The following is a 26,510-nucleotide window of genomic DNA, read 5'->3' as shown; positions in this document are numbered from 1 at the left end:
CCGGAAGGTCTCATTTCATGTTCAACAAAGATATGTGAGGAATCTGGTTATACGTGGAAGGAGAGAAAGAAATACTCTTAAATAATTTTAAAATCCTGATAGAAACCATGTCTTGTGGCCCAATAAAAGTGTTTAACTTCACCCACGCCTAAAAGTATTTAACTTCCCCCGTGCCCTAGAGTGTGATTTGGGGTGAGGATGGGGATTAAAAACTGAGCTTTGGGCTTCCCTGGTGGCGCAGTGGTTGAGAGTCCGCCTGATGATGCAGGGGACGCGGGTTCGTGCCCCGGTCCGGGAAGATCCCACGTGCCGCGGAGCGGCTGGGCCCGTGAGCCACGGCCGCTGAGCCTGCGCGTCCGGAGCCTGTGCTCCGCAACGGGAGAGGCCACAACAGTGAGAGGCCCGCGTACTGCAAAAAAACAAACACTGAGCTTTAACTAGAGGCGCATATGCAGCCGAACAGTTAAGTTCAAATTCTTAGAGGGCATATGGTGTCAGTCCACCCAAATTTCCATTGAAGTTTGTGAACATATAGCCTGATTTATTAACTTCTTTTTTAAATAGACTTTATTTTTTAGATAATTCTTAGATTTACAGAAAAAATGAACAATAAGTACAGAGAGTTAACCCCCATCCTCAAAGTAATTTCCCTTATTATTAACATCTTACATTAGTGTGGTTCATTTGATACAATTGATGAACCAAACTTGATACATTATTATTAACTAAATTGAAGAGTTTACATTAGGGCTCGTTTTTTGTGTTGTACAGGTCTATGGGTTTTGACAAATACATTATGTCATGTATCAACCATTACAGTATCATAAAGAATAATATCACTGCCCTAAGAAATCCCATGTTCTACCTATTCATTGCTCTCCTCCTCCTTCCCCTTCAAACCTCTGGCAAGAACTTATCTTTTTTCTGTCTATAGTTTTACCTTTTCCAGAGCATCATGTAGTTGAAACCATGCAATATGTAGCATTTTCAGACTGCCTTCTTTGACTTAGGAACCTATACTTAAGGTTTCTCCATGTCTTTTCATGGTTTGATATGGTAGCTCATTTCTTGTTATTGTTGAATAACCTTCTCTTACACTGATTTATCACAGTTTGTTTATTCATTGACCTATTGAAGGACATATTGGTTGCTTCCTAGTTTTGGCAATTATAAGTAAAGCTGCTATAAACATTCATATGCAGGTTTTTGTTTGGACATCGTTTTCAGCTCATTTGGTGAAATCTAGAGCATAATTTCTGGGTTTTGTGATAAAACTATATTTAGCTTTGTAATAAACTACCAAACTGTCTTCCAAAGTGGCTATAGATTAACTTGTTTTTATATTTTGGAACTAATCTAGATTGTTTTACAGAGCAATGTACATGACAGTAAATAGTAATTTGTATTTCACTTGTCATTGTTTACATAAGTAAATATTCATTATAAAGGTTTTATGATTTCAGTAGTTACTGCTATGTTACTATTTGATGTTGCATTGACCCTAACATTGCCAGGAGAGAGATTCTAATTAGAAGAAGGTGCTGTATAAATTTAAGGTAATCACATCAGCATACTTTATTTTCCACATACTGAAAATATTCTCTACCCCTTAATAGACATAAACATACATAAGAAGAGAACTATGGACTGCGTTGGAGTGATGTTGTTTTATTTGCTTTATACTTCGTTTACTCATTCAGTAAACATTCATTGAGCACCTATGGTCCCTAATCTTAAAGAGGCCTAAATAATTATAAACATGTTTTTACTTAAAAGCATGTCCTGTAGGAAATTGGAACATATCTAGTCTCCCTCACCCTTACCTATTAAATACTAGCTGTTCCTATCAATTATTATGACAACTTAAAATACCCCCTCAAATAATTTTTGAAACTCTCAGTGGCACTACTGTTTCTGGGAACGATTGATTATTTAAAAATGAGTCTATTTATAATTCAGTTTGTCATTTATGATACATTTTATTTCACTGTAAAATAAGTTAGTGATTTCAGAATCAGAATCAATGATGGATTGTATGTAAAGTCACGACATTTAGCCAGCTAAGGATATCAGAAATAAGGTGACAGTGGCTTCAATATGTAAATTAGAAAATTGTGAGATGTAGTGTGGGGCAGAGAAGGTAAGTTCCTTATGCAACACCACAGAGCCTGCTAGTGGCGGCGCACTTTTTACTAACCCATGCTGCATCCCTGTACGTTGGAAATACTGTTCTAAATCTCCTGTGCCTAAAGACTGATTTTTTTCTGTTTATCAATAACAGAGCCAAGGAGATGAAAAAATAAAAAAAAGAAAGCCTATTAACATTGTATCTGTCCTATACTGTGTTTAAAATTAATTTACAACTGCTTTTATTTTACTTTCTTTTTTTCTCTCTTCTTTTCATTACTTCAAGTATCTTTTCTTTAGCACTTGCTATCCCTTTGTCATTACTGCATGTCTTTTCTTTTTACTGGCTTCTTAAATCCTGCTGCATTGCTTTTTGCCTTTCCTTCTTTAATCTTTTCTCTTCTGTTTAATTTTTAAATCCTTTGCCCTTTATCTTTCTTTTGGTCTTTTTAGCTGCTCTCTCTTCCTTTGATTTCCTCTTAAACGTTACTTCTTCTTAACATTGTGCTATTTCATTGATTTTTTCCTTTTGTTTTATCTTTTTAATTTTACGTTTTCCTTTGTATATAAGTAAAACCTACTCTGCCTACGCATATTGAATTAAAGAGAGAGAATACTACTAAATCCTCCATACTACATGGAAAAAAAACCAACAACAGTGCTTATTCAGCCTTATTGTGTGGATACTGAAAGATTTATATGACACATTTCCTCCTCTTTTTTTTTGAATTAAAGCCCAAATAATTGATGTGCTGATATATAGCAAATTCGGTTATTTTCCATTTTTCTAATACCCTAAATTTAACTGTATACAAAGTATACTTTTGAGACATAAACATTTGTTTGTAGCTAGACTACAAGTAATTTTGCCTTTCATTAAATCTTTGGGATTAGATGGAATACATTTATAATACTATTATGAGTACAGATCAAGGGTATAATAAAAAAATAAGAGATTATAATGAAATTGCTATCCTTTCACAAAATTTCTTTATCTGTTCAAACAGTTTATACATTTGGTTTAATATATGTTAATTCTTAAATATTAATTTCATAACTTATTTTCTTGGGACTTAAGAAAGATCCATAGCAAATATATTAACCAAACTCTACTAAACTGAGTTGGTTGTTGGTTTATGAGTCTGTCCTTAGGCATTCTAAGAAATAAAACTGTGCGGTAGAGCTCTAGATACTCACTTTTCACAGAGGGAGAGGAGCAGATAAGTATTCTAAGGAAAAGCAGAAGTGCATGAAATCTTGGGTGTAACATTTCTGCTTCAAACAAGAACTATCTTGAGGGACATTCTGTAGTTGAAGAAAGAGAGACCAAGAGAAATCAAGTGACTTGCCTTAGTTCATACAGAAAATGGCAGTTGGGAATTGAGTTCAGATATACTTTATTGATCATCTTGCTTCACATTTATCTTATATATCTATACATTCTGTTGATTACAATTCTGACCCATACTCAAGCTTCATTTTACTTGTAGTTCATTCAGTAGACATAGTGTTCTCAAGCATCTTTTCATTGCTGCTTATGATAGATTTTTATCTATATAATATTTATATAAAATATATAAATTTGTCATTTATATATATTTATAGGTATATATATTATTTATTAGATATCAATATTTAAATTTTAATTATTTAAACAATAATTATTGTTTAAAATATCATTATTGATATTTTTAAAAATAATTCTTTAATTCATTAATTTCATTGAACAAATATTACTGAAGCTTACTGTTGTTAAAGCTAACTGCTGGAGTTGTTTTTCTGTGTCTGATGATCATTTTTAAATTATTTGGTGCTTTCTTTGAGAGTGTTGTTGCTATATCTGCTGATTTCCCTCTGGTTAGGTTTAGGCTAGTTTACATTTATCCTGCCCAGGATGAAAGGGCTTAAGTAAATTAGTAAAGTCCACAGGATTTTAATGATACATATCAAATATATTCAAAATAAACTATTTTCTGACAGTGTACTTTATAAATAAAAATTTGGTATTCTAACTTTATATTTTGTATTAAGAAAATTTTGAAAGAATTTTTTTTCCTAAATATTATCTTCTTAACCTAGTTTTCTTACTGTAGATAACTAAAGGAATGAAATGTACTTCTTTTCTAATATGATAATCTTAGACTATTAATTCCCCAAACCTGGTGATTATTAAAACAAACTGGAGAAATTTTTAAAACTTCCTTTTGAAAACATGCCCCACTCAAGATACCCAGGGTTAAATGCTTAGAAATCCAGTTTGGTGTTCTGTGTATATGTGTGTGTTTAAAATGCACTCTTAGTGCTCTTAATAGACTGTGATTTACACCTTTTATCAACCTATATCAGTCATTTACAAAATACGGTTCGGTATCACTATCACCTGGGAACTGTTGTTAGAAATGCAGAATTTTGAGCCACAACCCGGACTTGTTGAATCACACGCTATGGGTGTGGGGTCAGCAGTATTATACTTTAGTAATCTTTGCGAGGGATTCTGATGAACCTAGAGTCTGAGTTCCACTTATTTATGTGATCTTTATCATTGATTAGTATAATTTTACTTGTTTTTTTAAAAAAATCTTCTTAATATATAATCTTTGAATGGGTTGTAGTATTCAATAACACTCAGAACTTGCAAGTCTATGTGTTAGCACTGGCTGCCATAGACTATGTGGCTTAAACAACAGAAATTTATTTCTTACAGGTCTGGAAGCCAGAAGTCCGAGATCAGGGTGCTAGCATGGTTGAGTTCTGGTGAGAGCTTTCTTCCTGGCTTGTCTTCTCACTGTGTCCTCACGTGGTAGAGAGAGAGAGATGGATCTTCTTATAGGGGTACTAGTCCCATCATGAGAGCCTCACCTTCATGGCCTTATCTAAACCTATTTACCTTTCAAAGGCCCCATTTCCAAAAACCATCACACTGGAGGTTAGGGCTTCAACATGTGAATTTTGAGAGGACACAGTTCAATCCACAGCAGTCCAATTTCCATGGATTCATTTCTTATATTAAACAAGAGGCGATGCTAAAGTATTTAAAAAGACTTCCAGAGTCTAGCACTAATTCTTTCCCTAAGTAAGAGTGTATCTTTTTGACAGTCATTTCTTTGTTTGAAATTATAATAAAAATATAAGCTATATGTGGCATGGATTGTTGGGAAATTCAAATGTAATAGATATGTGAAAGAATGGTATATAGATTACAGTATAGTATAACTGTAATAAAGGTCATTATAATTTTTGATCAGTATTTTTTATTTCATTTGTCAGCTGCCTATGTTTCAGCTATAGGTCCATCTAAGCAGTGAGCTGTGTGACACCCAAAGATTGTACTGATTAGAAAGAACAGGTCACTAGCAGTCATGAAGGAACACTGAATATGAAAATGATCATAGAAATAATCCAGACTATCTTCTCTCTGTTACAAAAGCCCCCTCTAGAGCATCCCATCCTTGGCTTGGGAATAATGCTGAGGGTCCTTATAATAGTCAGAGTTCTCCGGAGAAACAGAACCTATAGAATGTGTGTAGTATTTGTATGGAGAGAGAGAGAAGGACAAAGAGAGACTGATTTTAAAGAATTGGGGGCTGGCAAGTCTGAAATCTGCAGGACAGGCAGATCCTCAGAAGAGTTGATGTTGTAGTTCAAGTCCAAAGGCAGTTTGGAGGCAGAATTCCCTCTTCCTTGGGAGATCTCTTTTTTTTCTGTCCTAAGGCTTTCAGTAGAGTGAATGAGGCCCACTCACATTATGGAGGGTAATCTGCTTTACTCAGATGTTAATCCCATCTAAAAATTACTTCCCCATTGACATCTAGACTGGTGTGTGACCAAATATCTGAGTACCATGGACTAGCAAAGTTGACACAAAATTAGCCATCACAGCATCACTTAATATTTAGGGTCAGTTCTACTTTCAAAACATTATGTAATCCTTCTAATTTTGAAATGATCTGAAAATAACATAAAATAAATAGATGTACATGTAAATGAATGAATAGATAATGATCAATACCATATATATTACCTTATTACTTAATAAGATTCAGTGCCCTCTCAACTTTGTGGAAACTTTAGAAATGGAGCAGCTAACAGAAGTGTGTGTAGAGCACATTGATTCACTAACACAGTAATGAATCACAGAGCTCTTTGCTTGGCCTTACCTGGTAAGGTTATCACAGTGAGCAAAATATGTGAACTAAGGAAGTGCAGCTACTGTGCTGAGTGTTTGAATTGAGATCCAACAGGGATTTCGGCACAGTGGTCTGAGAATAGCAAGATGAAAATTAATGGAATGAGTATAAAATCTTGTTCTAAAGTTTCAAGAAAGTTGTATAAGTATGGATGAAAATGACACTTAGAAATACACCAACTCAAAATACCACAGAAGATTATAGGAAATGGTAAAACAGATTGTACATTCAACACAGCTGTTGCCAAATATGAGGTAAAAGAGAAATTTGTCACATTACAATCTATTCTTATAAAACTTTTTTTAATGAAACAAATATTGTCATAAATAAGGCATTATAGAAGATTATGTCACTTAAATCATATTCTGCCTTATAACTAATAAGCTGAAAATTATAATAAATTTTCTTTTACTTTAGACTATGAATTTTATCCTCTAGTTAGTCCCATACACGTGAAATCAGCCCTCAATTAATCTTCGTTCCACTGACTTAAAAGTAGGCATCGCCAAATAGCTTTGGGAGTAATACCTTCAAGTGATATTCACTAATGCTAAATTAATTGATAAGTAGCAGAAGTGTGAACTAGCAAACAGGTCGTTGAGGGAGATGTTTCTGATAGGGTGCTACCTGTAGAATCCCGATCAACCTGTAAAGTTTAAAGTTTTAAAGTTTTCTTAAATCCGCTTCTGTATGTCTCTGAGTTTTGATCCTGACAGAGATGTAATATTTGACTTCTTGAGCAATTTATCCAAAGTTATTCTGAGCCCCCTGTTATGTCCACTATACTGAGTATGATTGGAGAACACACTGTAGTGAGATGTCTGACGATTTCCCATATGGTGAATAGGAATACAGGAAACACTGTAAAACAAATACACTATTTATTAAACCTAGATCTATTCTTTTGCAAAAGTGACATTTTTAGCCCACATTTCTTCTGACTTCACTTAAATTACATAACTTAAAGATTATGCACCTTGGATTTTTCCTTCCATTTGTGTTTATAAGTCACTTTTATCCTCTGTGTTGATATAATGATTTGACCTTCCTACTTAAGATGCTTTTTCCAAATACTGACCATTTCTAAGAGGTGTCCTTCATAATTAATAGATACCCTAATTGAAGGAATTTGAAAAGAAACATAGCTACTCTGAACTGATAATTTTACTGATATATTTTTATATAGTTATACCTTACCTTGTTCATAAAATAATTATAGTTGTTTTCTACAGAATGTATACAGTCTATGGATTTATTTTCATTAAAGGCATTTCTGGAACCATAGACCTGATAATACAGTATAGATAATAGAGTCACTAAAAAGGTTACAACCATATTAAATTTTATTGGAATAAAAAGTGACCCATCTACTTTATCCAGCATGAAAATTCTGTAGTTAAGCAGTGGCTGAAAATTCCCTAAGTAGCGATAGTATGGAAGTAGGGCAATTAACTTGTTATAAATCTGAAACCGTACTTGATAGTACCCTAAAGCAGTAAAAAATTTGGATTCTACTGCCTTGTAAATTCTGGGTCAATGAATTTCAAAGAATTTGGTCACAATCAAACTTTTTAGGAAATGAAACATCTTCCCTGAAAACTGTTCTCTCTCTTATCTCTCTTTCTCTATGTCATCCTCTCCTCCTTCCTTTTTCCCTTTCCTTCCTTTCATCCACCTTTCTATTTATTTTCCTTTAAGAAATATTTATTTAGTACCTTCTTTGTGCAAGGCACTGTCCTAAAATGTGCATCCTACAGGGTTATAAGACCCATTGGATTCATCAATGTCGTTACCTGTTTCAGGTCTATTACAACTATGCAGATAATTTTTTAAAAGAGACAGTTTATTTCATACTCACACCTAAACATTGTGCTTGAAATTTTAAAAAAAAAAACTTTTTCTCTTATTGTATTTGTCACCTTTTATTGTTCCTTAATCTTTTTTTTTTTAATTAAGACTTTAAATATTAGAGCAGTTTTAGGTTCACTGCTAAATTGAGAAGACGGTACAGAGATTTCCTGTATACTCTCTGTTGCCAAGCATTCATCGTCTCCCCATTATTGACATCCTCCACCAGAGTTAGAACAAATTGTAACATTTGTTACACTTGATGAACCTACGTTGACACATCATAGTCATCCAAAGTTCATAGGTAACATTAGGCTTCACTTTTGGTATTGTACGTTATGGGTTTGAATAAGTATATAATGACATCTGTCTGTAGTTATGGTATCATACAGAGTTATTTCATTGCCCTAAAAATCGCCTGTATTCCTCCTGCTTACTCCCCTCCGAACCCTTGGCAACCGCTGATCTTTTTATTGTCTCCGTAGTTTTGTCTTTTCCAGAATGTCACATAGTTGGAATCGTAGAGTATGTAGCCTTTTCCTTTTTCCTTTTCTGAATTTTATTTATTTTTTTATACAGCAGGTTCTTTTTTTTTTTTTTGACATCTTTATTGGAATATAATTGCTTTACAATGGTGTGTTAGTTTCTGCTTTACAACAAAGTGAGTCAGTTATACATATACATATGTTCCCATATCTCTTCCCTCTTGTGTCTCCCTTCCTCCCACCCTCCCTATCCCACCCCTCTAGGTGGTCACAAAGCACCAAGCTGATCTCCCTGTGCTATGCGGCTGCTTCCCACTAGCTATCTATTATACATTTGGTAATGTATATATGTCCATGCCACTCTATCACTTTGTCACAGCTTACATTTCCCCCTCACCGTATCCTCAAGTCCATTCTCTAGTAGGTCTGTGTCTTTATTCCTCTCTTACCCATAGGTTCTTCATTAACTTTTTCTTTTTTTTCTTAGATTCCATATATATGTGTTAGCATATGGTATTTGTTTTTCTCTTTCTGACTTTATACAGCAGGTTCTTATTAGTTATCCATTTTATACACATCAGTGTATACATGTCAATCCCAATCTCCCAATTCATCCCACCACCACCCCTACCCACTGCCACTTTCCCCCCTTGGTGTCTGTACGTTTGTTCTCTACATCTGTGTCTCAATCTCTACCCTGCAAATAGGTTCATCTGTACCATTTTCTAGGTTTCACATATATGCATTAATATACGATATTTGTTTTTCTCTTTCTGACTTACTTCACTCTGTATGACAGTCTCTAGATTCATCCACGTCTCTACAGATGAGCCAATTTCGTTCCTTTTTATGGCTGAGTAATATTCTATTGTATATATGTACCACATCTTCTTTATTCATTCATCTGTCAATGGGCATTTTGGTTGCTTCCACATCCTGGCTATTGTAAATAGTGCTGCAATGAACATTGGGGTTCGTGTGTCTTTTTGAATTATGTTTTTCTCTGGGTATATGCACAGTAGTGGGATTGCTGGGTCATATGGTAATTCTATTTTTAGTTTTTTAAGGAACCTCCTTACTGTTCTCCATAGTGGCTGTATCAATTTACATTCCCACCAACAGTGCAAGAGGGTTCCCTTTTCTCCACACCCTTTCCAGCATTTGTTGTTTGTAGATTTTCTTTTCTTTTTTTTTTTGTGGTACACAGGCCCCTCACTGTTGTGGCCTCTCCCGTTGCGGAGCACAGGCTCTGGACGCGCAGGCACAGCGGCCATGGCTCACGGGCCCAGCTGCTCCACGGTATGTGGGATCTTCCTGGACCGGGGCACGAACCCGTGTCCCCTGCATCGGCAGGCGGATTCTCAACCACTGCGCCGCCAGGGAAGCCCCTAGATTTTCTGATGATGCCCATTCCAACTGGTGTGAGGTGATACCTCATTGTAGTTTTGATTTGCATTTCTCTAATAATTAGTGATGTTGAGCAGCTTTTCATGTGCTTCTTGGCCATCTGTATGCCTTCTTTGGAGAAATGTCTGTTTAGGTCTTCTGCCCGTATTTGGATTGGGTTGTTTGTTTCTTTAATATTGAGCTGCATGAGCTGTTTATATATTTTGGAGATTAATCCTTTGTCCGTTGATTTGTTCACAAATATTTTCTCCCATTCTGAGAGTTGTCTTTTCCTCTTGTTTAAGGTTTCCTTTGCTGTGCAAAAGCTTTGAAGTTTCATTAGGTCGCATTTGTTTATTTTTGTTTTTATTTCCATTACTCTAGGAGGTGGATCAAAAAAGATCTTGCTGTGATTTATGTCAAAGAATGTTCTTCCTATGTTTTACTCTAACAGTTTTATAGTGTCCACTCTTATATTTAGGATTACATTTTGAGTTTATTTTTGTGTATGGTGTTAGGGAGTATTCTAATTTCATTCTTCTACATGTAGCTGTCCACGTTTCCCAACACCACTTATTGAAGAGAATGTCTTTTCTCCATTGTATATCCTTACCTCCTTTGTCATAGATTAGTTGACCATAGGTTTGTGTGTTTATCTCTGGGCTTTCTATCCTGTTCCATTGATCTGTGTTTCTGTTTTTATGCCAGTACCATATTGTCTTGATTACTGTAGCTTTGTAGTATAGTCTGAAGTCAGGGAGCCTGATTCCTCCAGCTCCACTTTTTTCCCTCAAGACTGATTTGGCTATTCGGGGTCTTTTGTGTCTCTATACAAATTTTAAGTTTTTTTGTTCTAGTTCTGTAAAAAATGCCTTTGGTAATTTGATAGGGATTGCATTGAATCTGTAGATTGTTTTGGGTAGTATAGTCATTTTCACAATATTGATACTTCCAATCCAAGAACATGGTATATCTCTCCATCTGTTGGTATCATCTTTAATTTCTTTCATCAGTGTCTTGTAGTTTTGTGCATATAGGTCTTTTGTCTCCCTATGTAGGTTTATTCCTAGGTATTTTATTCTTTTTGTTGCAATGGTAAATGGGAGTGTTTCCTTAATTTCTCTTTCAGATTTTTGTCATCATTAGTGTATAGGAATACAAGATATTTCTGTGCATTAATTTTGTATCCTGCAGCTTTACCAAATTCATTGATTAGCTCTAGTAGTTTTCTGAGGGCATCTTTAGGATGCTATTTCTATGTATAGTATCATGTCATCTGCAAACAGTGACAGTTTTACTTCTTCTTTTCCAATTTGTATTCCTTTTATTTCTTTTTCTTCTCTGGTTGTCATGGCGAGGACTTCCAAAACTATGTTGAATAGTAGTGGCAAGAGTGTACATCCTTATCTTGTTCCAGATCTTAGAGGAAATGCTTTCAGTTTTTTACCATTGAGAATGATGTTTGCTGTGGGTTTGTCATAATATGTTGAGGTAGGTTCCCTCTATGCCCATTTTCTGGAGAGTTTTTAATCATGAATGGGCATTGAATTTTGTCAAAAGCTTTTTCTGCATCTATTGAGATGATAGTATGGTTTTTATTCTTCAATTTGTTAATATGGTATATAACATTGATTGATTTGCATATATTGAAGAATTCTTGCATTCCTGGTATAAATCCCACTTGATCATGGTGTATGATCCTTTTACTGTGTTGTTGGATTCTCTTTGCTAGTATTTTGCTGGGGATTTTTGCATCTATATTCATCAGTGATATTGGTCTGTAATTTGCTTTTTTTGTACTATCTTTGTCTGGTTTTGGTATCAGGGTGATGGTGGCCTCATAGAATGAGTTTGGGAGTGTTCCTTCCTCTGCAATTTTTTGGAAGAGCTTGAGAAGGATGGGTGTTAGCTCGTCTCTAAATGTTTGATAGAATTCACCAGTGAAGCCGTCTGGTCCTGGACTTTTGTTTGTTGGAAGATTTTTAATCACACTTTCAATTTTACTACTTGTGATTGGTCTATTCATATTTTCTATTTCTTCCTAGTTCAGTCTTGGAAGGTTATACCTTTCTAAGAATTTGTCCATTTCTTCCAGGTTGTCCCTTTTATTGGCATAGAGTTGCTTGTAGTAGTCTCTTAGGATGCTTTGTATTTCTGCAGTATCTTTTGTGACTTCTCCTTTTTCATTTCTGATTTTATTGATTTGAGTCCTCTCCCTCTTTTTCTTGATGAGTCTGGCTAATGGCTTATCAATTTTGTTTATCTTCTCAAAGAATCAGCTTTTAATTTTATTGATCTTTGCTATTGTTTTCTTTGTTTCTATTTCATTTATTTCTGCTCTGATCCTTATGATTTCTTTCCTTCTGCTAACTTTGGGTTTTGTTTGTTCCTTATCTAGTTCCTTTAGGTGTAAGGTCCGATTGTTTATTTGCTATTTTTCTTGTTGAGGTAGGCTTGTATCGCTATAAACTTCCCTCTTAGAACTGCTTTTCTGCATCCCATAGGTTTTGGGTTGTCATGTTTTCATTGTCATTTGTCTCTAGGTATTTTTTTATTTCCTCTTTGATTTCTTCAGTGATCTCTTGGTTATTTAGTAATGTATTGTTTAGCCTCCATGTGTTTGTGGTTTTTTTTATGTTTTTTTCCCTGTAATTCATTTCTAATCTCATAGCATTGTGGTCAGAAAAGATCCTTGATATGATTTCAGTTTTCTTAAATTAACTGAGCTTGATTTGTCATCCAAGATGTGATCGATCCTTGAGAATGTTCCATGTGCACTTGAGAAGAAAATGTAATCTGCTGTTTTCAGATGGAATGCCCTATAAATACCAGTTATATCTATCTGGTCTATTGTGTCATTTAAAGCTTGTGTTTCTTATTAATTTTCTGTTTGGATGATCTGTCCATTGGTGTAAGTGAGGTGTTAAAGTCCCCCACTATTGTGTTACTGTCGATTTCCTCTTTTATAGCTGTTAGCAGTTGCTGTATATATTGAGGTGCTCCTAGGTTGGGTGCCTATATATTTATAATTGTTATATCTTCTTCTTGAATTGATCCCTTGATCATTATGTAGTGTCCTTCCTTGTTTCTTGTAACATTCTTTATTTTAAAGTATATTTTATCTGTTATGAGACTTGCTACTCCAGCTTTCTTTTGATTTCCATTCGCATGGAATATCTTTTTCCATCTCTATGTGTGTCCCTAGGTCTGAAGTGGGTCTCTTGTAGGCCGCATATATATGAGTCTTATTTTTGTATCCATTCAGCAAGCCTGTGTCCTTTGGTTGGAGCATTTAATCCATTCATGTTTAAGGTAATTATCGATATGTATGTTCCTATGACCATTTTCTTAATTGTTTTGGGTTTGTTTCTGTAGGTCCTTTTCTTCTCTTGTGTTTCCCACTTAGAGAAGTTCCTTTAGCATTTGTTGTAGTGCTGGTTTGGTGGTGCTGAATTCTCTTAGCTTTTGCTTATCTGTAAAGTTTATGATTTCTCCATCGAGTCTGAATGAGATCCTTGCTGGGAAGAGTAATCTTGGTTGTAGGTTCTTCCCTTTCATCACTTTACGTATATCATGCCACTCCCTTTTGGCTTGTAGAGTTTCTGCTGAGAAATCAGCTCTTAACCTTATGGGAGTTCCCTTGTATGTTATTTGTCATTTTTTTCCTTGCTGCTTTCAATAATTTTTCTTTGTCTTTAATTTTTGCCAATTTGATTACTATGATGTGTCTCAGTGTGTTTCTTCTTGAGTTTATCCTGTATGGGACTATGTGCTTCCTGGACTTGGGTGGCTATTTCCTTTCCCATGTTAGGTAAATTTTCGACTATAACCTCTTCAAATACTTTCTCTTGTCCTTTCTTTCTCTCTTCTCCTTCTGGCACCCGTATAATGCAAATGTTTTTGTATTTAATGTTGTCCCAGAGGTCTCTTAGGCTGTCTTCATTTCTTTCATTCTTTTTTCTTTATTCTGTTCCACAGCAGTGAATTCCACCATTCTGTCTTCTAGGTCACTTATCTGTTCTTCTGCCTCAGTTATTCTGCTATTGATTCCTTCTAGTGTATTTTTCATTTCAGTTATTGTATTGTTCATCTCTGGTTGTTTGTTCTTTAATTCTTCTAGGTCTTTGTTAAACATACCTTGCATTTTCTCAGTCTTTGCCTCCATTCTTTTTCCGAGGTCCTGGATCATCTTCACTATCATTATTCTGAATTGTTTTTCTGGAAGGTTGCCTATCTCCACTTCATTTAGTTGTTTTTCTGTGGTTTTTATCTTTTTCCTTCACCTGGTACATAACCCTCTGCCTTTTCATCTTGTCTATCTTTCTGTTAATGTTTTTTTTTTGTTCCACAGGCTGTAGGATTGTAGTTCTTCTTGCTTCTTCTGTCTTCCCTCTGGTGGATGAGGTTATCTGAGAGACTTGTACAAGTTTCCTGATGGGAGGGACTGGTGGTTGGTAGAGCTCGCTGTTGCTGTGGTGGGAAGAGCTCAGTAAAACTTTAATCCACTTTTCTCCTGATGGGTTGGGCTGGTTTCCCTCCCTGTTGGTTGTTTGGCCTGAGGTGACCCAACACTAGAGCCTACCTGGGCTTTTTGGTGGGGCTAATGGCAGACTCTTGGAGGGCTCACACCAAGGAATACTTCCCAAACTTCTGCTGCCAGTGTCCTTGTCCTCACAGTGAGACACAACCACCCCCTGCCTCTGCAGGAGACCCTCCAACACTAGCAGGTAGGTCTGGTTCAGTCTCCTATGGGGTCACTGCTCCTTCTGCTGGGTGCCAGTGCACACACTGCTTTGTGTGTGCCCTCCTAGAGTGGAGTCTCTGTTTCCCCCAGTCCTGTCGAAGTCCTGCAATCAAATCTTGCTAGCCATTGCCAGACCCCCAGGTTGGCAAACCTGACATGGGGCTCAGAACCTTCACTACAGTGTGTGGACTTCTGTGGTATAAGTGTTCTCCAGTTTGTGAGTCACCCACCCAGCAGTTATGGGATTTGATTTTATTGTGATTGCGCCCCTCCTACCATCTCATTGTGGCTTCTCCTTTGTCTTTGGATGTGGGGTATCTTTTTGGTGAGTTCCAGTGTCTTCCTGTTGATGGTTGTTCGGCAGTTAGTTGTGATTCGCGTGCTCTTGCAAGAGGGAGTGAGAGCATGTCCTTCTACTCCGCCATCTTGAACATCTCCCTATGTAGCCTTTTCAGATTGCTTTCTTTCACTCAGCAATATGCATTTAAGGTTCTTTCATGTTTTTTCCGTAGATTGATGGCCTGTAATATTTTAGCCATAAATAATACCATATGTCTGTGTATATATATATATATATATATATATTTATATATATATATACCGTAGTTTGTTTATCTGAGTCTGAAATTTTGAAACCCAGATTTTAGTGCTGACATTGGCATTAACTATTTTTGACATCTTAAATAGGTCACTTCAAGCTCTTTAGGCCTCAGTATTGCTTCATTTCTAAAATGAGAGGTTTCTTCCCTTGTAGTAGAATGGAATTTCAGATTTTTAACATTATAGTGTTATTGAAGACCTGGTTAAGTAGCTTGGGAAAGACAGAAGTTGGTTTGACTCATGCCTCTGTGATGAAAGTTCAAGTTATTTAATCTCTAATTTGCATATGTAATAGAAGGATAAATAATTATACTCACCTAATTAGATGTCTTGGGGATTAAATGAGAAAATGCATATAAAATGCTCAGCCAGTGACAGGTACATAATAGGAACTCAATAAATTTTATCTAGTTTTATTACTGTTTAATAGATGTTCAACACCTCTTACCACTCCTTTTACTACTTCCTCTTGGTTAGCTCCTTCCATTCCTTTCATTTCTGTGCTACTACAAACTCTCTTCTACTATTTTCAAGTCCCCATCCATTTTCAGTCCTTTAGGCTTAACAAAATATCATCACTTAATTTAAAGATAAAAATAAAGATATGATGCCTCCAGACTTTCCTACCACCTCTTCCCGAATTATCTGCATCAGGACCCATCCTTATTATCCCCTACAGTTTCTGAGGATAAGTTGCCAACTGTGTGGTCATGGAAGGTTTCTTAATTTTTTGTTTGTTTTTTTTCATCTATAAACAATGATGCCAAATTAAATAATATAGGTAAACCACTTAGCCAAGTGCATGGAACTCAGTAAACATTACTTTCCTTCCTTGCCATTCTCTGTTTTTCTTCACCCCAGTCTACCTATATTCTATACAGTGAGAGCTGTCTTCATAAATTTCAGTTCAGATTATGTCCCTTCCCTTCGGTGACTCTCCAGTATCTTTTGAATAAAGATAAAATGTCTTTGCATGGCTTACAGACCTGATATAGCTGCCCCATATGTCCTTTTTTTCTTCTGTTCTCTCCTACATTTTATTCAGTTGTCCCATTGCTGCTGGGTACACTTTTCCTCCACCTGGAATGCCTTTCCAAATTTTCTTTGTTTCTCTTCATTCCTTTAGATGTAGCTTAACACCCTAAATGTAAAACTTCATTGAGATTATGGGTAGGGCTAATCACTGCTATCATAGTATTTTATAGAATCTGTGCTGTATTTTCTCTATTCATGTTAAAAAGTGTCAAACAGTATATGATAATATAATGACAAATTAAAATTTAAAAGATCACTTCTTCCCTTCTCTCAATCTAATTCTCCAATGGAAGTCTCTCTTCTTTGTCTACCTTTGCCTATTGATCAGTGTGCCTGATAGAAATGTAATGCAACCCACATATGTCATTTAACATTTGTAAGTAACCACATTTTTTAAAAACAAAAGAAGCAGTAAAATTAATTTTAATACTACATTTTATTTCACTAGTACTTCAAAAATATTAACATGTAATTTATAAAAATTGGTGAATAATTTTACATTCTTTTTTTAAAATATTTTCCTTTGAAATCTAGTGTATATTTTGCACTTATAGCTCAACTCAGCTCAGACTTGCCACATTTCAAGTGCTCATCAACAACATGTGGCTGGTGACTACTGTGTTAGACAATGCAGTTACGGAAAAACTCTGAGAACTGGGTTAGTGAGGCAGCATTTTGACTCACAGCTCTGCAGCTTATTAGCTACATTATCTTGGGTAAGTTATTTATGGTCTCTGAACTGGACCTCCCCCCCCACATTTTTTAACATGGGATGATATCTCATAAGCTGTTGTGAAGACTGAAAAATAAACACTTTATTCCACATGGTCATCTACTTTTTACTGACTTCTTTACACTTGGTTTTCAAATACACTTTCTTAGTTGAGGAAATCTGTGTATGTGGAAGCACAGAACTAAAGGATCTTCCTTTTTGGTTTCTTTTGTTGAGTGCTGTGTTCCAGGCTCCATATGACCCACTGGAAATAGAATGATCCAGTCGTATTTCCCACCTCAAGGAACTCACAGTCATACATAACTTATTGCCTGGCTATTTGAAAAACAGAATGAAAATTATTTTATAATATAAAGTTAAAATATGGAGACATATTTCCAAATTTCAGTAAAAATTGTTACTGATTTTTAAATCTCTGAAATCCTCTTTTTGCTCTCTTTTGATCTTCATAACTCATATTAAGGATCACACTGTACCTTCTTTTTGCTCTGGAAGTCTTGCAGTGGCCTTGGGCAAAAGGCAGTAAAATTCTGATCTGGGCTGAAACTCCAGAGAAAAGATCCTTTCAGTATATATATATATTTTTTGCCAACACAACCAACAGTAAACTCTAAGTTATTTAAGATGTAGAATACTTTGAGGATTATTTAGGGACTTTGCTACTTCTGACTTGACTCCCTCATGTTGCTGCCCTTTGGCCATTTCACTGATGCTGTAGAACCTTTATGAAATAAGAAAAGGGTAAAACTCAAATTAGATTATTTAGCTACCAGCAAGCAGTCTGGAAAAATTGTTTGATAGGCAAGAAGATTGTATGTGATGAGTTAAATGGGGTAGATTTTAGTGATATATTACTTCTACCACCCTAAATAATCAAGATTTGATTATATGTTGTTCTTATGTACCTCAAATTGTTTCATAAATTATACCACTTATAAATATAGAGAGCAACTGTAGTTTGGAAGAATAGAATTGCATATGTAAATTTTGAATGTTTTTCTGATTGTAGGAAATAATGTTCTGGGCTAATAGAAACATGGTACTCCATTGAATTTTTACTTTTGATTAGTATGGAGTGGGATAATATGTTTCAATTATAATGGTTCACATTAATTGATCTGATCAGCAGTTGTAAATAATGCTTTATCTTCTTATCTAGCAATGAAAGACACTAATAAAACTTGTACACTTTTGTTCCTAGGTTCTTCAGAGTGATTAATGGTACAATTTATTTTGCCATTTATTTTATTTTTTACTATTGCCTTTTTCCTAAAATAGAATTCAAATGTGTTTACAAACAAAAGATTTAATTAGGATACATGTAGTATGAATGGGTTATGGTACAAATGTCAGTCATATTTGCAAAATATCGCTGCATTGTTAAGGATTTTTAAAAATGGTATTATCATTTCAAGTTTATTATTATTGACCATCTATAAATTAAGGTAAACTGAGGACCATGTACTGAGATTTATGAAATCAGTGTCAGATTTAGTTCCTGGGAAGCAGATTATGAGATAGAGATTATCATAGAGGACAATGATTAAGGAACACTCCTGATATCAGTAGCTTCGGGAGGGAAAGGAAGGAAGCAGAACTGGGGAGAGGGATGTAGTTTCAGTGAAGGCATTGTGGACCTCATGGGGAGGTCTGAAGCTGGATGGCTCATTCAGGTAAGGGGCCAGGCCTCTCTACCTTTGTGCTGATCACTGGATGAAGGCTGCTCCAGGAAGTCTGTTTTCAGCTGAGCCAGTAGCTGGGGAAATAAGTCCTTCATCCCAGAAGTGAGTTTGGGCAATATATCACAATATCCACTAACTTAGAATAGGCTAGAACCTGAAGAGCTAGATGCAGTTACATAAAGAGACTCTCTCAGTCTGGGCCAATCCACCCATCTCTCCAGGAGGATAGCTAGAGCCATTTATTTACTCTTCCTATTTTTGTTGTTGCCCTCTTCCAGTCTGTTCTCTGCATGACAGACAAAATAGGCTTTTAAAATTGGATCATGTAAATCAGATAGTGTCACTACTCTGCCTAAAATCTTCCCATGGCTTCCACTGGAAGGAAGGATAAAATCTAAATTCGTAACTGTAGCTTCCATGCTCTGCCTAATCTAACTCTTGTTTATTTCTGCAGCATTTTCTTGCGCCACTTTTTCCCTTCATATATTATGTTTTAGACACAGTGGACTTCTGTCAATTTCTTGAACATGCCAAGTTGTCTTCTAGTTGAGGGCATTTGGACTTCCCATTTCCCAACCAGGCATGCACCCCTCCACACTATTTTATGTGATAGTTTTTGTCTTATTCTTTGGATCAAATCCCCATAGAGGCCTTCCCTGACCACCTTGTTTATTGTAGGCCTCCAGTAATTTTTCTCTGTCAGGTTACTATATTTTCCTTCATGGCCTTTATTACAAGCTGTAATTGTCTTGTTTATTTAATTTTTTTCTATGTTTTCTGTCTTCCCCTGTTGGAATTAAAGCTCTGTGAGTCATTTTCCCAATCTACACCTCTTCCTATAATATGTCCTTGATAACGTTTTTTTATTTCTTACTGAATGATGGTCTTGATCTATCTTAAGTGGCCCACCTGCTTTAACTTATTTTTCTAATTACAGCTTTGAGACATAATTCACGTACTATTAAATCCTTCATTTTAAAGTGTACAATTCAGTGTTATTTTACTTTTCATAGATTTGTGCAACTGTTGGCCACTATGAAATTTTAGAACATTTTCCTCACTTCAGAAAGAAACCCCACACCAATTAGCAGTCTCTTACCACCTCCCTCTCTCCCCAGCCCTGTAAACCACTGTTCTACCTTCTATTTTCCATTTCTATACATTTCATATACATGGAATTATGCGGCACAAGGTTCATCCATGTTGTAACATGCATCAATACTTCATACCTTTTTAGGGCCAAATGATATTCCATTGTAATAGATATTCCACATTTTGTTTATCCATTCATTTGTTGATTGCCATTTGGATTATTCCCACTTTTCGGCTATTATGAATAATACTGGTATGAACACTTATGCTTTTATTCAGACATATGCTTATCAGTTCTCTTAGTTATATACTTAGGAGTCATATGGTAACTCTATGCTTAACATTTTGAGGAATTGACAAACTTTTTCAAAGTGGATACACCATTTTATAATTCCAAATATTGTCCTCTTTTAAAAAATTAGGTATATTTCTTTTTATTGTTGAGTTGTAAGACGTTTTTATACATTCTAGATACTAAACTCATTCTAGATACTAATCTCAGGTATATTTTCTCCATTTCTGTGGATTATCTTTTCAGTTTCTTTATGGTGTCCTTTGAAGCACAAAAATTTTAAATTTTTACAGAGTCTGATTTATTTGTTTTTTTCTGATGTCAATTGTGCTTTTGATGCCACATCTAAGAAAATCATTGCCTAATCTAGGGTCACAAAGATGTGTTCTTCTGAGAATTTTATAGTTTTAGCTTTTACATTTAGGTCTGTGATTTAGTTTGATTTAATTTTTACGTATCTTGTGAGATAGGAGTCCAAGTTCATTCTTTCGCATTTAGCTATCCGGTAGTCCCAGCACCTTGTGTTGAAAATACTATTCTTGAATTGTCTTCCCTTGCCCCAAATCAATTGACCATAAGTGTGTTGATTTCTATACTCTGAGTTTTATTCCATTAATCTGTATGTCTGTTCTTCTGTTGGTACTGCATTGTCTGGATTATCTAGCTTTGTAGTAAGTTTTGAAATCTGGAAGTGCGAGTCCTCTAACTTTTTTCTTTTTCTATATTGTTTTGGCATTTGCATGTGAATTTTAGGATCAGCTGGTGAATTTCTGCAAAAAAATACAGCTGGGACTTTGATAAGGATTGTGTTGAATCTATAGATCTATTTTGGGAATATTGCCATCTTAATATTAAGTCTTCAAATCCATGAACATTAGATGTCTTTCCATTTATTCAGGTCTTCTGTGATTGTTTTCAATGATATTTAGTATTTTTCGGTGTATAAGCTCTGCATTTATTTTCATGAGTTTATTTTGAAGTACTCTATTCTTTTTGATGCTATTGTAAGTTGATTTTTGTCTTAATTTTATTTTCACATTGTTCATTGCTAGTATACAATTCACTTTTGTATATCGATCTTGTGTCCTGCTACCTTGCTGAACTCATTTATTAGTTCTAACAGACTTTTTGTATGGATTCCTTAGGATTTCCTATATACACAGTTTTTGTTTACAAAATCAGATACATTTAATATTTCCCTCCCAAAATTTGATGCCTTTTCATTTTTTTTTTCATGTAATTACCCTAGCTAGTTCCTCTAGTACAGTGTTAAATAGATGTTACAACAGCTGACATTATTTTCTTCTTTCTGAACTTAGAGAGAAAGCATTTAATCTTTCACCACTAAATATGATGTTAGATGTGTTTTGTTTTGTTTTGTAGGTGCCCTTTATCAGGTCCAGGAAGTTTTCTTCTATTCCTAGTTTCTGAATGTTTTTATTAAATGCTTTTTCTTTGTCTGTTGAGATGATCATCTTAACTTGTTTGAAAAAAAAAAAAAAAAGAGCTAATTGAACATACAGGAAACACACTGAACTAGGCTCATAGATAACCAAGAGCAAGCCAGTAGCTGTTATTTGCTGTCCAGTTCAACTACATCTTCCTGCCATGTTTAAAATCTCATCTCTTTAAAGAGTAAAATGACGTAATGAATACAAAATTTGAAATTAGAAAAGTATAAACCTAAAACACATATGTATGCACGCATATGTATAGTATTCCCTGGTTATGAACGAGGCAGAAAATGTCGCAGTAAGGGTATTGTTTGCAATAGTTTATTAAAATAAGTATTGCTTTATTAAAATTCCAAGGTTTTAATCGCCAAGGCAAAAACTATAGTCTCAGAAGTTTCACTGAAATTTTAAGCGTGTGTTTCTGTCTATAACATAATATCTACCTTATTTTGTTTTAGTTGATGCTGATGTATCCTATGAACCCCCATCACCTCTCCACTACAGAGATAATTCCTGAAATAATCATTTTACTTGAGCTCAGGTCAGATGTTTTTCAAGGCAAGAAGATATTTATTTTGACAATAACTATTACTTATAACACAGCACAATAGTTACATAATTCTGCTCATTTTTCTCCTGCTGAAAAATGTTATTTTTGTTAAGAAAGAAATGAATAAAATCGTCTTTTTATATCAGTACCTTACCTCCTTATATTAAAAAAAAATATTTGATAATTTTTTTGAAAAGATGTACTCCAAAGCTTATCAGATCAAAAGACAGTTTATTACTGGCTATAAGATGACCCTCTATGCTGTTACAGTTAGAGTTAAGTATCACCAGTAGCTGCCTGGGCCAGACTCAGTGTATTCATCCAGAACCTTGACAACTTCACTTTCAGACCCATTATATATTAGGGTCATCAGACAAGTAGAGGCTTTGTTTTAGGCCCTGGACTGGACTGTAATTTTGACTTTGAGTGCCCATTTGTCTCAAGGCTACCCTCATTTTTAATGTGTCAGTTCAGTGGCAGAAATAAAAATAATAAAAATATCCTAAAAATGAAAGGAATCTTGGGGGTCATCTGATTTATTATTCAATTCAATTCCATTCCATGTAGGAGTTGGCTCTGAACAATACTAGCTAGTCAATTAACCATTTAAAACAGTTTCAGTAACAAGAAATAGACTGACTCATGGAGCATGCTGTTAAATGTTCACAGCTCATTTTTTGGAAACTTTGGCTCTTAATTTTAGAGAGTTCTCAGTGTATTGATTTGTATTTGTATTCTTATAATTTATTTGTTCTAATTAAGACCCATTAGCCTTAGTTGTCCTTTGAAGGGCACATTACATATGTGTACATATGCATACATATATCGTATGTTAGAAATACATTGGGTATTTGAAAATAGTTATGTTTCTACTTTATGTCCGCTTCTTTGGGTTAAACATCTTTAATAGTTTATTGATTGGCTTTAGTTTAGAACTTTGCATACTCATTTGTTCTTATTTTTTAATTTTTAAAAATTGAAGTATAGTTGATATACAAAGTTGTGTTAATTTTAACATCATTAATGAGGTATAATTTTCATACCATAAGATTCACTCATTGCAGTTGATGGAACTCAATTATTTTAGTATATTTAGAGTTGTGTAATCATCACCAGATCCAGTTCTATAATTCCTTTGTTACTCCCCAAAACTCTCATGCTCATTTGCAGTCAAGCCCTGCTACCAGTCCCATCCTAGGTAACTGCTGATTTGTATGCTGTGTTCACAGATTGGCCTTTCCTAGAAATTTTTTATAAATAGAATCTTACAATATGTAATCTTTTGTGTCTGGCTACTTTCAATTAGCATAATGCTTTTGAGATTCATCAATGCTGTAGCATGTTTAGAATTTTTTTCCTTTTATTGCTAAGAAATATCCCATTGAATGGATCAAATTTTGTTTATCAATTCACCAGTTTATAGACATTTGGATTTCTTCTTTTTTGGCTATTCTAAATAATGCTGCTGTAAACTTCTGTGTATAAGTCTTCATGTGGACATATCTTTTCATTCCCTTAGGTAGTTTTCTAGGGGTATGAGTGCAGGGTTCAATGTTAAGTTTATATATGTCCACTAAGAAACTACTAAAAAAACTTTTTTTCAAAAATGGTGTTTGTTTTGTTTTTTACATCTCCACCAGAAATGTATGAGGACCCCAAGTTTTCCTTGTCCTTGCCAAATTCTGGTATTTTTGGTCCTTTTGATAAGAGCCATCCTGGTGGGCATATAATGGTATCTCATTGTGGTTTTAATTTGCATTTCTTTAATAACTAATGATATTCATGTAGCCATTAGTATATTTTCTTTGGTGAATTGTCTATTCAATCTCTTGGCAATTTTTTGATTGGGTTGTTTGACTTTCCATTATTGAGTTGTAAGGGTTCTTTATATATTCTGGATACAAGTTCCTTATCAGATATATGATTTCCAAAATTTTCCTCCTAATTAGTGATATTTTCTTAATGGCATTTTGAGGAGCAAAATACTTTAATTTTGATTGAGCCCAATTTATTATTTTTTACCTTATGGGTTATCCTTTTGTTGTATGTCTAAGAAGTTGTTGCTTGATCTAAGATCATAAAGATTTTCTATAATTTTTTATTGGTCAAGTTTTATAGTTTTAGCTCTCACATTTAGGTTTGATCCATTCTGTGTTAATTTTTGTATATGGTATGAAGGGGTCGTTAGTGGAAAAGACCATCTTTTATCCTTAAATTGTCTTGGCTCTATTGTCAAAAATCAGTTGATGACCATACGTATTAAGGGCATATTTCTGTACTTTCTTATCTGTTTTAATGATCTCTAGGTCTATCTATACCAGTACCACTCTTTTAATAACTGCAGCTTTATAGCAAGCTTTGAAACCAGATTGTGTATGTATGTACCCCAACTTTTTACTTCCTTTTAAAAATCGTTTTGGATAATCTAAGTTCTTTGAATTTTCATATACATTTTAGGTTCAGCCTGTCAGTTTCAACAATAACAACAAAAAACCTGCTGAGATTTTAATAGGGTTTTTAAAAAAATATATAGATCAATTTGGGGAGAATTAACTGAAAAAGCACTTTGCAATTGAAAATTATCACTGATATCTCAAGCTTCCCCCTCCTCTGCCCCTAAATTCAAGGGAATCTTGAATCCTATTTTGTCATCTAGTTATATTTTAAATAAAAATGTTTGTTGACAATTTTTCAAAAGTAATACAACAAAATGTTCATCCTTTGGTTTCTTATTTACACTCTCGGGGTCATTTATGTACCCTGACTAAGAAGCAGAAATTTAGAGGAAGTAATGGACTATTTTTTTCCTTAAAAAATATCTCTTTCATTCTGCAAAGTATTTGAGTTGGTGTAGTAACTATAAAAAAATGTGGGCAGAATTTTTAAATGAATTTATATCTTGATATTTTTGGTTTTACTGTCTTAATAGTTTTATCCATATACTGGTTTTACATTTGTTCTGTTTTTGCTAACAAGACATGCCATGTTGTTGACTGACATTTTACTGCAATATTAGGGCAGTAGACAGCTAATGAGTTTGTAAAGGAAGGAAATAAAATTGATTTTTGTTGAACATTTCTTCCATACCAACTACTCTGCAATATGCAGACAAAATCCTGTGACATGGCTGTTTTTACCTTTACTTACAGATGATAAAACCGAGGCTTAATGAGGGTCAGAATCATCCCTAAAATTTTATAGATATTGAGGTAGCATTAAAATCTTGATATTCTGACTTCACGGCCAATATGCCAGCTGGGAAAGAAGAGTTGGACATTTAAAATTTGATTTTCAAGTGTGTCCTGGAATATCTTGACTTGACTTTCTTCTTCTGTGTTTGTCTTCTATTTGTTTCTTTATACCCTGCTGCATTCTACAATGGTCTTAAGGCAACTTAGAGTATGCAAAATACAACAAGATGGCATAAATTAAAAACAGGGATAAAATGAGACAGAAAAACAAGGGTGGGGAAAGTTCTTTTCCCAGAAAATCAACACCAACAACATCGTGTAGGTGAATATTGCCGGGAGACTGGAAAAATTTCAGCTGGAAAAGGCCGTGGAAGTAAATGGGCTTACTTGGTGTCAGCTTTGGTGTCTGCTCCAGTCATAATATATGTGAGAAAGTGAAGTCTTGTTTGCTTTTGCTTCCTCTAAGTGCCCAGCACAGTGCCTTGTCTGTGGTAAGCCCTTAATGAATGATTGCTGAACTTGATCCTCTAATGAACTTTATTGTTTGCATTCCTATGTTACTAAGCTGGTTAGAAGGTTTTTATTTTATTAAAGTCAAATTGTCAGGAATTTTAGATTTCTCTGTCAGTGTTATTTGTTGTAAACACCATCTCATTGTTTTCCTGAGCTTCATTATATTTGAAAATGTTATTTCATAAATGCTTATAAGTCATCTTTTTTTATATAAGTACATCTAGAAATTGCCTCATCTGAGGAGTGTTATAGGAAGACATATGCTCTTCTACTTGAGAATGTAAGTTTTGTGCATCTGAAGGTTTCACTGTGATTATGTGCTCTCCATTTAAACTCTTTTTTTTTTTTTCCATTTCAACTCTTTTCTGGGTTTTAAAACAAAGACTGTACATGTGGAGAGTTTAAAATTCATAAATATAAGGCATTTCAGTTTATAAGCATCTCAGAGATGTAAGTCTATGTTTACTCAAATAATACTCAGAATAATTTTATAATGCCTGTTGACATCATCTATAATGCCTATTTGACCTACTTATTTTATAAACATATGTAATTAATTTCTTTCCATGGGTTGGACTTTATCTCCCAGAC

The 26,510-nt window shown here is 34.7% G+C and overlaps 1 protein-coding gene across 16 annotated transcripts in view; it reads left to right on the top strand.

Moving 5' to 3' along the window:
- The window catches only part of FOXP2 (forkhead box P2), a 534,423-nt gene that overhangs the window by 85,893 nt on the left and 422,020 nt on the right, over positions 1–26,510 (top strand). Inside the window, exon 1 of one of the 16 annotated variants that reach the window (XM_067042296.1) lies at positions 17,094–17,128. The exons of the other annotated variants lie outside the window; for them this stretch is intronic. The gene's annotated coding sequence lies outside the window, so the exon portion shown is untranslated. Of the gene's footprint in view, positions 1–17,093; positions 17,129–26,510 lie in introns of those variants that run through there. 16 annotated transcript variants of the gene reach the window in all.

Source organism: Kogia breviceps, chromosome 9 (assembly GCF_026419965.1).
Source record: "Kogia breviceps isolate mKogBre1 chromosome 9, mKogBre1 haplotype 1, whole genome shotgun sequence".
In the NCBI taxonomy this organism is placed as follows: domain Eukaryota; kingdom Metazoa; phylum Chordata; class Mammalia; order Artiodactyla; family Physeteridae; genus Kogia; species Kogia breviceps.
Note: the sequence above shows the minus strand (reverse complement) of the source record. Positions and strands in the feature narration are given on the sequence as shown.